The sequence below is a fragment of the Vidua macroura genome, chromosome 6 (genome assembly GCF_024509145.1).
Source record: "Vidua macroura isolate BioBank_ID:100142 chromosome 6, ASM2450914v1, whole genome shotgun sequence".
Lineage (NCBI taxonomy): Eukaryota > Metazoa > Chordata > Aves > Passeriformes > Viduidae > Vidua > Vidua macroura.
This window is the reverse complement of record NC_071576.1, coordinates 24,338,772-24,350,680: the sequence shown is the minus strand read 5'-3', so window position 1 is coordinate 24,350,680 and position 11,909 is coordinate 24,338,772. Positions and strand designations below refer to the sequence as shown.

At 41.6% G+C, this 11,909-nt stretch overlaps 1 protein-coding gene across 1 annotated transcript in view; it reads left to right on the top strand.

Moving 5' to 3' along the window:
• The first annotated feature begins 506 nt into the window (after positions 1-506).
• The window catches only part of MIPOL1 (mirror-image polydactyly 1), a 182,985-nt gene continuing 171,582 nt past the window's right edge, over positions 507-11,909 (top strand). Inside the window, exon 1 of the mRNA XM_053981400.1 lies at positions 507-527. The gene's annotated coding sequence lies outside the window, so the exon portion shown is untranslated. The remainder of the gene's footprint in view (positions 528-11,909) is intronic.

Genomic DNA, 11,909 nt, shown 5'->3' with positions numbered 1-11,909 from the left:
ACTGGAAGTCTCTTTGGGACATCTCCCTTATTTTCCATCCACCCCTCCCTCCTCCCCCACAAAGGGCCTTCCCACTGTGCAGGTTTCCTAAAGCACTTCTAGTCTTAATCCTATTTCCATATGGCCTCTTCCGAAACCAGTACATGAGCGCCACTCCATTCTTTTCCTCGATATCCCTGGCAGGGTCTGTCTCTCCATTTGTCGTTACTGCGTCCTTTAGTAGGGAATTCCGCCCATCCTGGGCAGCACCCCTGCGCTAACACCCGACAAGGAAACCACAATTGCCTGTGCGGGGGCGGGACGGGCAGGAGAGACCCCCAGAGCAGAGCAGCGCCCCGCCCGGCCCTGGCCCCGCCGCCTCTCCTCCCGCAGGGCGGCACCACCCCGCGCCCGGCCCCGCCGCCTCGCCCCGCCCCCGGGCCGCGGCCCCGCCGCTGCGCGCTCCCGAGGGCGGCGGGCGCGCGCGCCCCTCCCCCCGTCCGCCCGCGGCTTTGTTGCGGAGGCGGCGGCGGGGCCGGAGCGCGCAGGTAACGGGGCGGCGGGGCCGGGTCGGGGCCGCCCCGCGGCGCTCGGGTTGGAACTCGCCCCATCCTCTGCGGCGCGGCTCGGCGGCGGCGGCGCGTCCCGCGAGGCGGCGTTAGGTCCGGCCGCTCTGCCCCCAGCGCCTCCCCGCGGGCAAGCGGCCCTGCCCGGCCTCCTCCGTCCCCGGGACCCAACCGCCGGGCCCTTGCGCCGCTGACCGGCTGCATGTGCCGCGGCAGCCCCTTGGCTGGGTTAATGGTACCTCCCCGTGGCCGCCGGGCGACCCGGCTTGCCCGACTTACCGCCCGCTCCGCAGCTGGAGATAGGGAGAAGCAAGTTTGCCGTGCGGGGATGCGCGGTTTGGAATGCCAGAGGCTGCGGCTTTGCGGGAAGGGAAGGGGCGGACGGGCTGCCGCCTCCCGGGAGGGGGACAGGGCTGAGAAGGGGGTCAGGACAGTCCGAGATGAAACCTGCCCCGAACAAATTCAGGAGGTCGGTTCTGGATCTTTAGTGTCAGATGAGAACAAACTGTGGAAGATGCTCAGCATTGTAGTAATGCATTAAAAAAAAAAAAAAAAAAAAAAAAAAAAAAAAAAAAAAAGAAAAAACTGCACCAAAAGAACTTGCCAAAATAAAGTTTGTGCTTTTTTTGAATACTTATGACTTAAAGCTGCTTGGGAAATCCCAATGAGCTGTATACCTCAGCTCCTGTTGTAATTCCTGCAAATCAGAATTCTTGATGATGATGTGAGGGTCTGTTTCTTCTGAGGAAAAGGGCTATGGTTTCTCAGTGTGAAGAGTTTGGGAGAAAAACATTCAGTAAATGTACCCAAAGGACTGTTTTACCTGAGACAGCACACCTTTCGATGTTTGTTGTTTGTCCGTGGAAAAACTACAGCTGGGTCTAGGTACAACTTCAGAGGGTTAAGGTGATTGGAGCTGGGTTGCTGTAGGAGCTTTTTCGGCCCGAGTTTGGGAATTCAGAGTGTCCTGCAGCACTGTAGTGGCTTTTGAATATTCCAGCAAGTTCTAACTCCAGTTAGAACAGTCTTAAATTGCAGTGCTTTAGCTGTGGAAGAAAAATCGGTTAACCACAGCAATGTGCTTTATGGCTTGGAAGATCTCAGAGCTGCAACTCTTGGAGGTTCTAGGATCTGTGGGTTTTAGGGAAGTGCAATGATGTGCTTGCCTTGTTCTTGAACCTGTCCTTGAGCATCTGTATTTGACCAGTTCTGCTCTAGGAATGTACAACTCTGGTTTAACTTGAAGCCACTTGTTTTAAATTATTTGTTTATTTAAATATGTTATGGCACTAGCTTATAAATTTCATAAGTTTTAACAAGAGTTAAAACTGTCATGCCAGTTAAACATGTTGTTTATGTGGTAGTTCTGTTTTATTTTGCTGTTTAGTACCCAGACTGTTGTAATTCATGACAAGGTTCTTCAGCTGTGAGAGACAGAGCTATGTACACCAGTGAGGTGCCATCAATTTGATGGCTGTGAGCTCTTCTGCCCTGTCACTGGTAAAGGGATTAGCATTGATTTCAGGATCTTGAAAGTGATAAACTTGTCATGCCTGTCCAGCTAAGAAGTTACTGCAGTTCTGGTTGCAGTATGAAAAGTGAAGAGAGGGACTGGGATATGAAATTACATATAGGATTTAAGAAGGTAGGGACAGTTGCTGTTACTTTCTGTAGGTATTTCAGGTTTTCTTGCAGTGATACTGCAAGTTCCTTACAGTTTGAAATGGGAACTACTGCCCAATAGTAGTGGGTAACAAATTAGATTTTAAAAATCTCTTCCCCAGTTTTCACATGATAACTAATTATATTTCTTGCCTTTTTGCTTGTTTGCTTGCTTTGTTTCTGGATTTACTTAATTTCTCTTTTAGTCATTAGTTTACCTGTTTGGGATAAGGAAATGTTACTTTTCTTCACATCCTGTTAATCTATCTCCCTGCTTGTTAGAAGTCATTCTAGATGCTGCTAAGTTAGAAATGCATTATAATGGTGTTAAACTTTTTCCCTGACCAGTAAGAAGCAAAACAAGGTTTTATTTCAGGCTTAGTATTCCTCTTGTAGCAAGACAAATCCAACACATTGCATTACTGGCAGAAATAGTATGGTGCTGATGCCACATGTTGCCACATGATGACCCACATGTTGCTTTTTGCAGTTTGTGGAGGTTTTAGTTTCAGAGAGTGCCTAGGTTAGTAAAAAAGTAAGAGAGTTTTTGGATCTTGCTAGAAGGGGTTAGGGGAGAAAAGAAAATACATGTTTGATAGTTCTCTGGGGAAAGAATCAACAAATTATTCATTAGAATTTAAAGCAAGAAGATACACATGATCTGAGGTTGAAGGGAAAGAGCATCCTGCCTTATAGATCACAGATTTGTGTAAAATTAGTTGCAAACTTGAGAGATATCCTAATGGGTCTTTATGCTACCTACTTTTTAGTCTGCCAAATATAGGGCAGAACAGATGCTGCATGTTGATAGCAGTGAAATGCCACACTGCAATGCTTTTAAGCTATGAATTGGTGATCTGACTTGACGCTCACTTTAGTGCAGATCACCCAAATCAATGCAGAAGCTTCTTCTCACTTTTACATCTGTTATCCTATGTGGGCAATTGATGTTTTGAAACTTACCTTTGAAACAAACAAACAACCCTTCTGGGATGACTACTATTGACAGATTTAACTACAAGCTAATGTTGCAACTGACAGATAATCCTCTAAGTATGACTGCTGCCTTTTTCCTTTTCCTTTGAAAGGAAGATGGTTTTGAAGAAGTAAGAGAACTGGAGTATTGAACCTCTATTTGCGGAACAGATACAGCTATGTAAAGAACCAGTGTGAATGCTCAGTTGTTAAGATGATTCTCTGCTGCTTTCAGCCACCAGTTTTTTAAGTGACAGGATGCTTGGCATGCTCCCTGCTAGTTTTGTGAGGAAGCTCCCTGCTTGCTTCATAACAGCAGGCTTCTTTTTTCTCTGATGATTCTTGATGTGGACCTTTGTCCTTTAGGGACAGGTTAAAATGCAAACTGACAGTTTCTGTGGAGTGGTGGCTTTTGCTATATTAAAGAATATTATATATTAGAATTTTGAAACTATTTTATATGTGTATTGGCTTTATGTGGCAAGCAGGAGAGCTACAGAGAATCTTCTGTGAGAAGCTGCTAGAAGCTTCCCTCATGTCTGACAGAGCCAATGCCAGCCAGCTTCAAGATGGATCCACTGCTGGCCAAGGCCAACCCTGTCAGCAGCAGTGGCAGCACCTCTGGGATAACGGAGTGAAGAAAGGGGGGAGGACTGGGAATTCACATGCAGCTGGAGAGGGGAGTTAGAATGCATGAGAGAAAAAACTCTGCAGACACCAAGGTCAGTGACAAAGGAGAGGAAGGAGGTGCTCCAGCCACCAGAGAAGAGATTCCCCTGCAGCCTGTTGTGCACACCATGGTGAGGCAGCTGTGCCCCTGCAGCCCAGAGAAGATGCCACACTGGAGCAGGTGTCTGTGCCCAAAGGAGGCTGTGACCCCATGGGAAACCTGTGCTGTACCAGGCTCCTGGCATGCCAATGATAGAGCAGGTTTGCTGGCGGCAGGGAGCCATGGGGGACCCACACTGGAGGAGCTTGTTCATGAAAGATTGAACCACATGGAAGGGACTCATGCTGGAGCAGTTTGTGAATAATTAGTCTGTGGGAAGCAGTCATGTTGAAGTTTATGGAGGACTTTCTCCTGTGGGAGGGACCGCATGCTGAAGCAGGGGAAGAGTGTGAGGAGTTCTCTCCCCATGGAGGAAGGAGATAATGTGTGACGAACTGACTGTAAACCCTGTTTCTGTCCCTCTGCTCTGTAATGGGGAGGAGGTAGAAAAAACTGGGAGTAAAGTTAAGCCCAAGAAGAAGCGGGAGGAAGGTGTTTTAAAGTTTAGTATTTTCCTGAGTCAAGTCTGTTTTGCCCATGATGGTAATTGGTGAGTGAGCCTTTTGTTTTATTTTTCTTTTCCCTGTACAGCTGAGGAGAGAGTGATAGAGAAGCTTTGGTGGGCACATAGATTTCAGTCAGAGTCAGCCCACCGCAACATAAGATATTGCTGGGATTGATCTTTGGTTTTCATAGTATTAATAAATCAAATAATATTTTTTGAAATGTTCACGTGTACGTTAAAGTTGTCTAAAATAAATTAAATTTCCTGAAACTTTTTGTATGACATGTGAAACAGGCACTAAGTACAAGTAACAGACATGATCATGTAAATTGAATGCCAGTGGATTCCTATCATAATGTATGTGTTGCTTAAGGGTTTATTTTATTGAACATCTAAAAATGAAAACATCTTATAATACTGTGCACCTTTATACTTGGCTGAGTCTTGCTAAAGGCATTATAATATTTATTTCCTGCTTTTCAGAGGAATTAAAACTCAGTAGTTCGCTTAATTATTATGAAAGTACTTTCTATTTTGAAACATAGATTTGTGGTATCTATAGCCTTAGATCAACTTCATTTTGGCCACCAGAGTACTCTTCCCTTTTGTTTTTGTTTTCTTTGCCTGTGCTTTTCTCTAGTAGGTGTTTAGAAGGAGTTTAGGTGTCAGGTGGGTGATGAGAGGCTGTTTGTACCTGTGTTGTGACTTGAGTGTGCTACATAAGCACCAGATGACTCGCAGGAATGCTCCTGTGAGCTTTAGAGTAGGGAAGGGGTTGAAGGGCTGAGTAGGGTCCATAAGTGACTTACAGACTGGTTGCCATTATAGTTGCTGAAATATATTCTGGAAATTCACATTGAAAAAATCCTTTTGTTGACTTCATGTGTAGTTAAAATTATCATCAATATGTTTGTTTTATTTTTAGCAGGGACTAAAATACATGCGATCAGTTCATAGCATCTGTTATATAATAGAAAAAGAGGCACAGAATCACAGAATAATGAGGTTGGAAGAGACCTCTAAGATCATCAAGTCCAACCTATGCCCTAACACCTCAACTAGACTATAGCACCAAGTGCCATGTCCAGTCTTTTTTTAAACACATCCAGAGATGGTGATTCTACCACCTGCCTGGGAAGACAATTCCAGTACTTTATTATTCTTTCAGTGAAAATTTTTTCCTAATATCCAACCTGTACCTTCCCTGACGTAGCTTGAGACTGTGTCCTCTTGTTCTGTCAGTGCTGCCCGGTGGAAGAGACCGACCCCCACCTGTCTACAACCTCCCTTCAGGAAGTTGTGGAGAGCAGTAAGGTCACCTCTAAGTCTCCTCTTTTCCAGGCTAGACAACCCCAGCTCCTTCAAATGTTCCTCATAGGGCTTGTGTTCCAAGCCCCTCACCAACTTTGTTGCCCTCCTCTGGATGCACTCAAGCATCTCAATGTCCTTCCTAAACTGAGGGGCCCAGAACTGGACACAGCACTCACGATGCGGTCTCACCAGCAGCAAGTAAAGGGGAAGAATGACCTCCCTATTCCTGCTGGTCACACAATTCCTAATGCAGGCCAGGATGCAATTGGCCTTCTTGGCCACCAAGGCACATTGCTGGCTCATATTCAACCAGGTGTCGACCAGCACCCCCAGGTCCCTGACAGTGGCTGTGGTATCATTTTGTTCAGTATCGCTTGCTAGAGTAGCAAACTCTAGAGTAGCAAACCCAGGAACAGATCCAACTTCTCTTTAAGTGAATGGCAAAACTCCCATTGGTCACAAAAGCACAGGATTACACTGTGGGTTTGGAAGAAATAATTGCTAATGAGTTCAGCTCCTGGAGGGCATTAATTTTTGCACCATGAAATCCATAATAAATTGAGTTAAGGAGTTCCACATAGCATACTGGTAGAAAAATGTTATCCTTTCTGTTCCTTTATATAAATCTGTTGAAGACAGAATTTGATCTTTAAGTTATATGTTCATTTAAATAGTCATATTCTGACTAGATATATATTAAATTAAATGTTAAGTGTGAAATAAATTAGAAAAATCTAATCTGGTGCAGTAATGTACTATTAGGACAAAGAAGGATTAAAATGCTTGGTTATTGATTAGGTCTTTGTAGGGAGAGGGTTGCAGCTACCATCAGGATTTGTGGAATGAGAGCAGAGTTGTAGCTGAATCAAAACTGTTCTGAAAATGCTGTATGATGCTCCAGTGTGAGAGAATCTAACATGGGATCAAAAACTGCTGCACTTGAAGCAAACAGATTGCATATTTAATTTACAGTAGTAATTTATTTAAGCCAGTTTACAAGTTCATTTGTGCTTTAGCTTATAAATAAAAATGTCCAATTGTAAACGGAGTATTTAGTGCTGAAAAATTACTTCATGGGTGGGCATGTATATGAATTGCCCTTGGTGGGACCAGAATTTGAAAATGTTCTTAGTTGCTAATTTAACAAAAGAATGATCCTAAGCTTAGATTTGCTTGGTGAAAAGGGCATAGGGCTTTCCGAGGCATGGCAGTTGAGGTGTATGGAAATGAAAAGTATTAAAATATTTCTTTTTTGTAGAATTTTTTCACATATAAAAACAATTTTTTGTTGTTTCAGTTTCTAGTGCATAAAGCTAAATATGTTTAAAACTTCGTATTGCATCTTTTTTTTTAAGAAGTTCTTTACTTGTTTCCTTTGGGGTTAATAAATTCTGCTTTAGCTTTCTTTCATTGCACTGTTTCCAAATGTATGTTTGACCCACTTTCCTTGTTAATTCTGATGTTTCAACAGGTGAGAAATTGGAGCCATTCTTCTTGCTTGCCTATTGTATTTGATAGGAAAGAAAATACCAGTTTGTATTATGTTTACTATGTTTCTGTTGGTTTTTCCCTATGTATTACACATTTAACTTCATTTTAGGAATTGACTACCAAAAAGATAAACCTAGTTACCAAGAAAAATAGTATCCCAGCATGCAGCTGAGTGCAGTTAAGAGATCTGAGAGCACTGACTGAGCATAATTAGACAAGCTAAGACATTCCAGTGGTATCTTCAAAGCTACTGACAGAAGTTATGCAAAAATTAGTGTATTCTTTTTTTAAGCTTTTATTTCTCTCAGTAATGGTATGCTATATAGTTACATACTTCTTTTTGAAAGTTAGTGCTGTTTGAGAGATGATATGACGAGATGTGAAGATACATATCTAATGCAGATATGTGTCGGATATTAAAATTTATGCTTGTTGTAGTTGCCGAAATTATCCCATCCCATCATTAGTGGTATTGTTATAATAAAATCATTAGTATCCACAGAATAATTTAATAAAGTTATTAGCATTACTTCTAGAAAGTCACAACTTAGTTTCCTTAAATAGCATTCTTAAAATTTCTGTGATCTGCAGTTGGACTTGCTTTAAGATGCTGCTTCTCAATGTGTTCTTGTGATTGACATTCAAGTAAATAAAATTTCAGTTTCTATAGGAATTTTAGGCATTACGTGATTAGGGGGTGGGAATATGTTAAATTTGCTATGTAAATTTTTAGATACAAGCATGAGAAACAAAGCAGTGTTGTTCATCATGTACTTCTGTAGTGTGCCTCTTGTGTGTGCACAGGCAGTTTTTCCATTTGCTCGTATGGCAGAGTATTAGGATGTGGTTTTCTTTGTCTGAGATTTGACATAAGTGCTGTGTGATCAGTTTGCTGCTTGGTACCTTCCTTGTAATGAGGAAATTGGCACTGTGAAACACCCACCACAATTTTAAGATTTATTGAAATGTTTTATAGCTTTTCTTGTAGGGCTACAAAAATGTGGTTTTATTTTTGTTTCCTTTCTTACAAATATTACTAGATGAGTGATACAGGAACTATGATAGACATTCAGTTTCTTAGTGTAATCAAAGCAGGCCAATCAAATACTTAAATACTGATTTAGAACTTGTCACAGGCGCTTGTTCACTTTTTTACACTTTTTTTTTTTTTTTTTTTTTTTTTGCTTCTGCTAGTTGTCATGATACTAGGAGATTGCGTACTGTAACCAGATTAAAATGAAATAAAAATTAGTCTTGAAGTAGTTAAATATCTCCATTCCCATGATCTATATCTGAAGAAAAACAAACAGTATTTAATGCGTCTGTGTTCTTGGATCTGTTTGTAATGGTATTTATTTTCATTAAACCACAGGAATCTTGAAGCTTAACTTTTCCCTTTGCACCTGACTGTATGATGAAAAAGGATGTAGTTCCACACCTATATCCTTCTCAAGTGTAGCCTGCATTGATGCCATTGTTCCTTAAAGAAACATCAGCAAATCCATAGGTCTGCTCAGTTTTATTTTAAAGTGCATTTTCATTGAAATTTAAATTTAGCAAGTGGAAAAGCCACTTTCAAGCTTTAAAATTTGCTTTTGCTTCAAGCTAAAATTTAAAACAAAGAAAAAAGACAGTATTCTGTTCTCATTTGGTGGTGCTGTGGAAAGTTCATTGTCAGAGATTTTCTTTTCCATTAGTCTCTTCAATTGTCATTTATGGGGAACAAGCTACGTTGAAAAAATTGAGCCACAGGAAGAGCTATGTGAATTTCTTGATGCCTTTGTTCACCAGTTCTCCTTGCCTTATCAGATAATATATAGAGCCTCGGTTTTCCTGCTCTGTGCTCCATTCCTGCCTTCCTGCTGTGACCGCCTGTTGGTTGTTTCCAGGTGTTCCTAACTAAATTAGTCGCATCTTTTCCTGTGTTTAGGTATTGTGTGAGGGATGTGGGTATTTCAAGGATTCCCTTACCCTGCTCAGCTGCCTTCAACATGTTGAGTGTGAGGCAGGATGTTTTAAAGAAAAGAAGTGGGGTGGAGTGGTGGAACTCACTGTACATTTCCTGGACTCTTTGCTTGCACCAGGTTCAAAGTGCTGATCTTGCTAGACATGCCTTGGAGAACAGAATTGGGCTGACTGCTCAGCCAGCTGTTGGCCCTTGGCAAGCTCAGGCACCTACTGAGTGCTGCACAGAAGACGTAGCCCTGCTTCTCCTTCTTTCTCTTTAGTCTGCACTTTTGCAGCCAGAGCTCAGCAGCCTTGGTTGATGGGCACAAAGGGCCCTGGGGAGGAAAAGATACTGCTCTTTTTCACTCCCAGACATGAACTGAAGGCATGGTGGGGTTATTAAGGCAAGGTTTAAATGGCTCAGTTTGAGAAATACGCCATGTGACAGCAGTGGTCAAATTAATCTGTAAAGTTAAACATAATATAGCTGCAGCTCCCACTGTGCAGAAATACCCTTGAATACAGACAGCAGTCACCTTCTGAAACTTTGGTTTTGCATTTGGGGAGTTTCCTTTTTTAATGAAAAAGACCACCTCCAATGCCTTAAATTGTGATCTAGTCTTCAGTAATTTTTGAGAGTTATCTGTTATCTGAGAGTTATCTGAGTTTCCTTATTTGCTTGCATTAAGAAGGAACAATAAAGCTTCACATCTGGATTGGGAGTGTGTAGTCATATGCTGCATCTTTATAACAGTTTTTTTATTTTACAAATATTAAAGGATAACAAAAGATTTCATACGTGTGCAACAGTTTCAACCTAGCATGAGAGTGAATGTAGTTCGTTGTTTGTTTTCTTCTGAAACAGTAGTGTTTTCTGAATAGTCTCACATTATGTCTTCTGAATAACTCATTAGCAAACAGAGATGTGAAATAGCTGTTGAGATTTTGGTTTATTTTTCCCCCCACCAGCTCCTCCCATAGGTGTGTAGGATCGCACACCGGTAGATGGAGCCCTGTGCCAGCAGCCAGCTTTGAGCAGGCTGGCGAGCGAACCTGCAGCCTCTCTGACCTGAGCGCCAGGCGGGAGCGGCTTCTTGAGCATGTATCTGCGATATGTTTTATTCATAGAAATGAATATGGGTTTAAAATTAAATGCCTACCGTTAGCTGTGCAAGTCAAGGCAGTGACTGTGTGCTGAGATGCTTAGGGACAGCTCTGTGGCGTTCATGACGGGCAGGCGGTCGGGTGAAACAGCCTGGTCTGTTCCAGAGTGCTGCAAGGACGAGAGCCTGTGTGGCTTGCCACGTTTTTTCTGTTAACTTCTGAGCCAACTGCATGTCCTTAGGCAAATCTTGGTTGAAACCATAGGAAACAGGACCTATGGAAAGCTCTTAAGAAATTTACAAAGCAGATTAAAATACAAGTTTTGGCATTTAGTTTTGTATTTTTGTTTTTCATATATGCTAATTGCTGATCTTTTTAAAAACATATTTTTGAGTATAGAAAATTCTTGAATAGAGCAGTTCAGAAATTCAAAATCAGCATTAGCTAATCTTGCATATTGCCTCTTTTGCACTCTGTGTGTCCACACCCACAGCCTAGAGCTGTGTTACGTGGCTCAACTAAATGATACAGTGGACTGGGTTTGTTGACATTTATGTCGGCCACTTGTAGAACTGCAAAATATGTCCAAGTTTTTTGCAACTTTATTTAGAAATCGGTTTACCTGATGCAGTTGTGTATATAGCCAAGTTACTCTAGTGTGAGAACAGTTCTTAAACAGCATCATGCTAATTTTATTTCAAAATTTGAAATGCAGTTCTTAATTTTAAAGGGAGAAAGGAGGAAAATTTTTGAGGGATAATAATAACGCAAATTGTTCTTTTGGGGGTTTTTACTGGGTTTGTTCCAATAAATCTGTGCTTGAAATATCTGAGAGATTAGGAGTATTCTGTGATTGTAACAGGTACGCCATTTCTATAACATATGCTCTGCATTTTTTATTTGAAATTCCAAGTGTCTTAATGTTTACATTTCAAAACAATGGGAAGGGTGTGGGTCCCTGGTGTTTTTGCTCTGACTAATATTTCTGCACAGTAACACTCCTGTACTGTACCTTAAATCTCAAAAGAAAAATTAAGTCATTCTTAAAGCCTGACGAGTTGTCTGATGACTGTATGAATACTGGGCTAAGTTGCAATCTGAAATAATCTTTGGAAATGTGTTTCTACCTGCTGTTCATTATGTATGTTAAACTGGCATTCCGATGTTATGGAATGGACATAGAAATGAGATTGTGAAAGCATTTTTCAAAAATAAATTATTCAGTTAGAATTCTGCTGGAATTGTATCATTTTGTTTGCTTTATTTGTTTTAATGGTTAGTAGTCGCTTTTGCTTATGGTTTCCGAAAATGAAATTACGGATTTTCTTTCACATGGCACATAGTTGGATGGGGCTTTGAGCAACCTGATCTAGCAGTAGGTTTCCCTGGCAATGGCAGGGGGATGGAATAGGTGATCTTCAAGATCCCTTCCAACCCAAACTACACTGTGGTTCGTGATAGCAAAAAATTACAGCACTCCAGTCATTCAAACCCAATTATTTGTTGCAGTCCAGAGAGGAAGCTCTAGACAGTATTCCAGTTTGTTATTGTTTCAGTACATTTTATAAAAATCAGACACAAATCCCAGCTATAAACATCC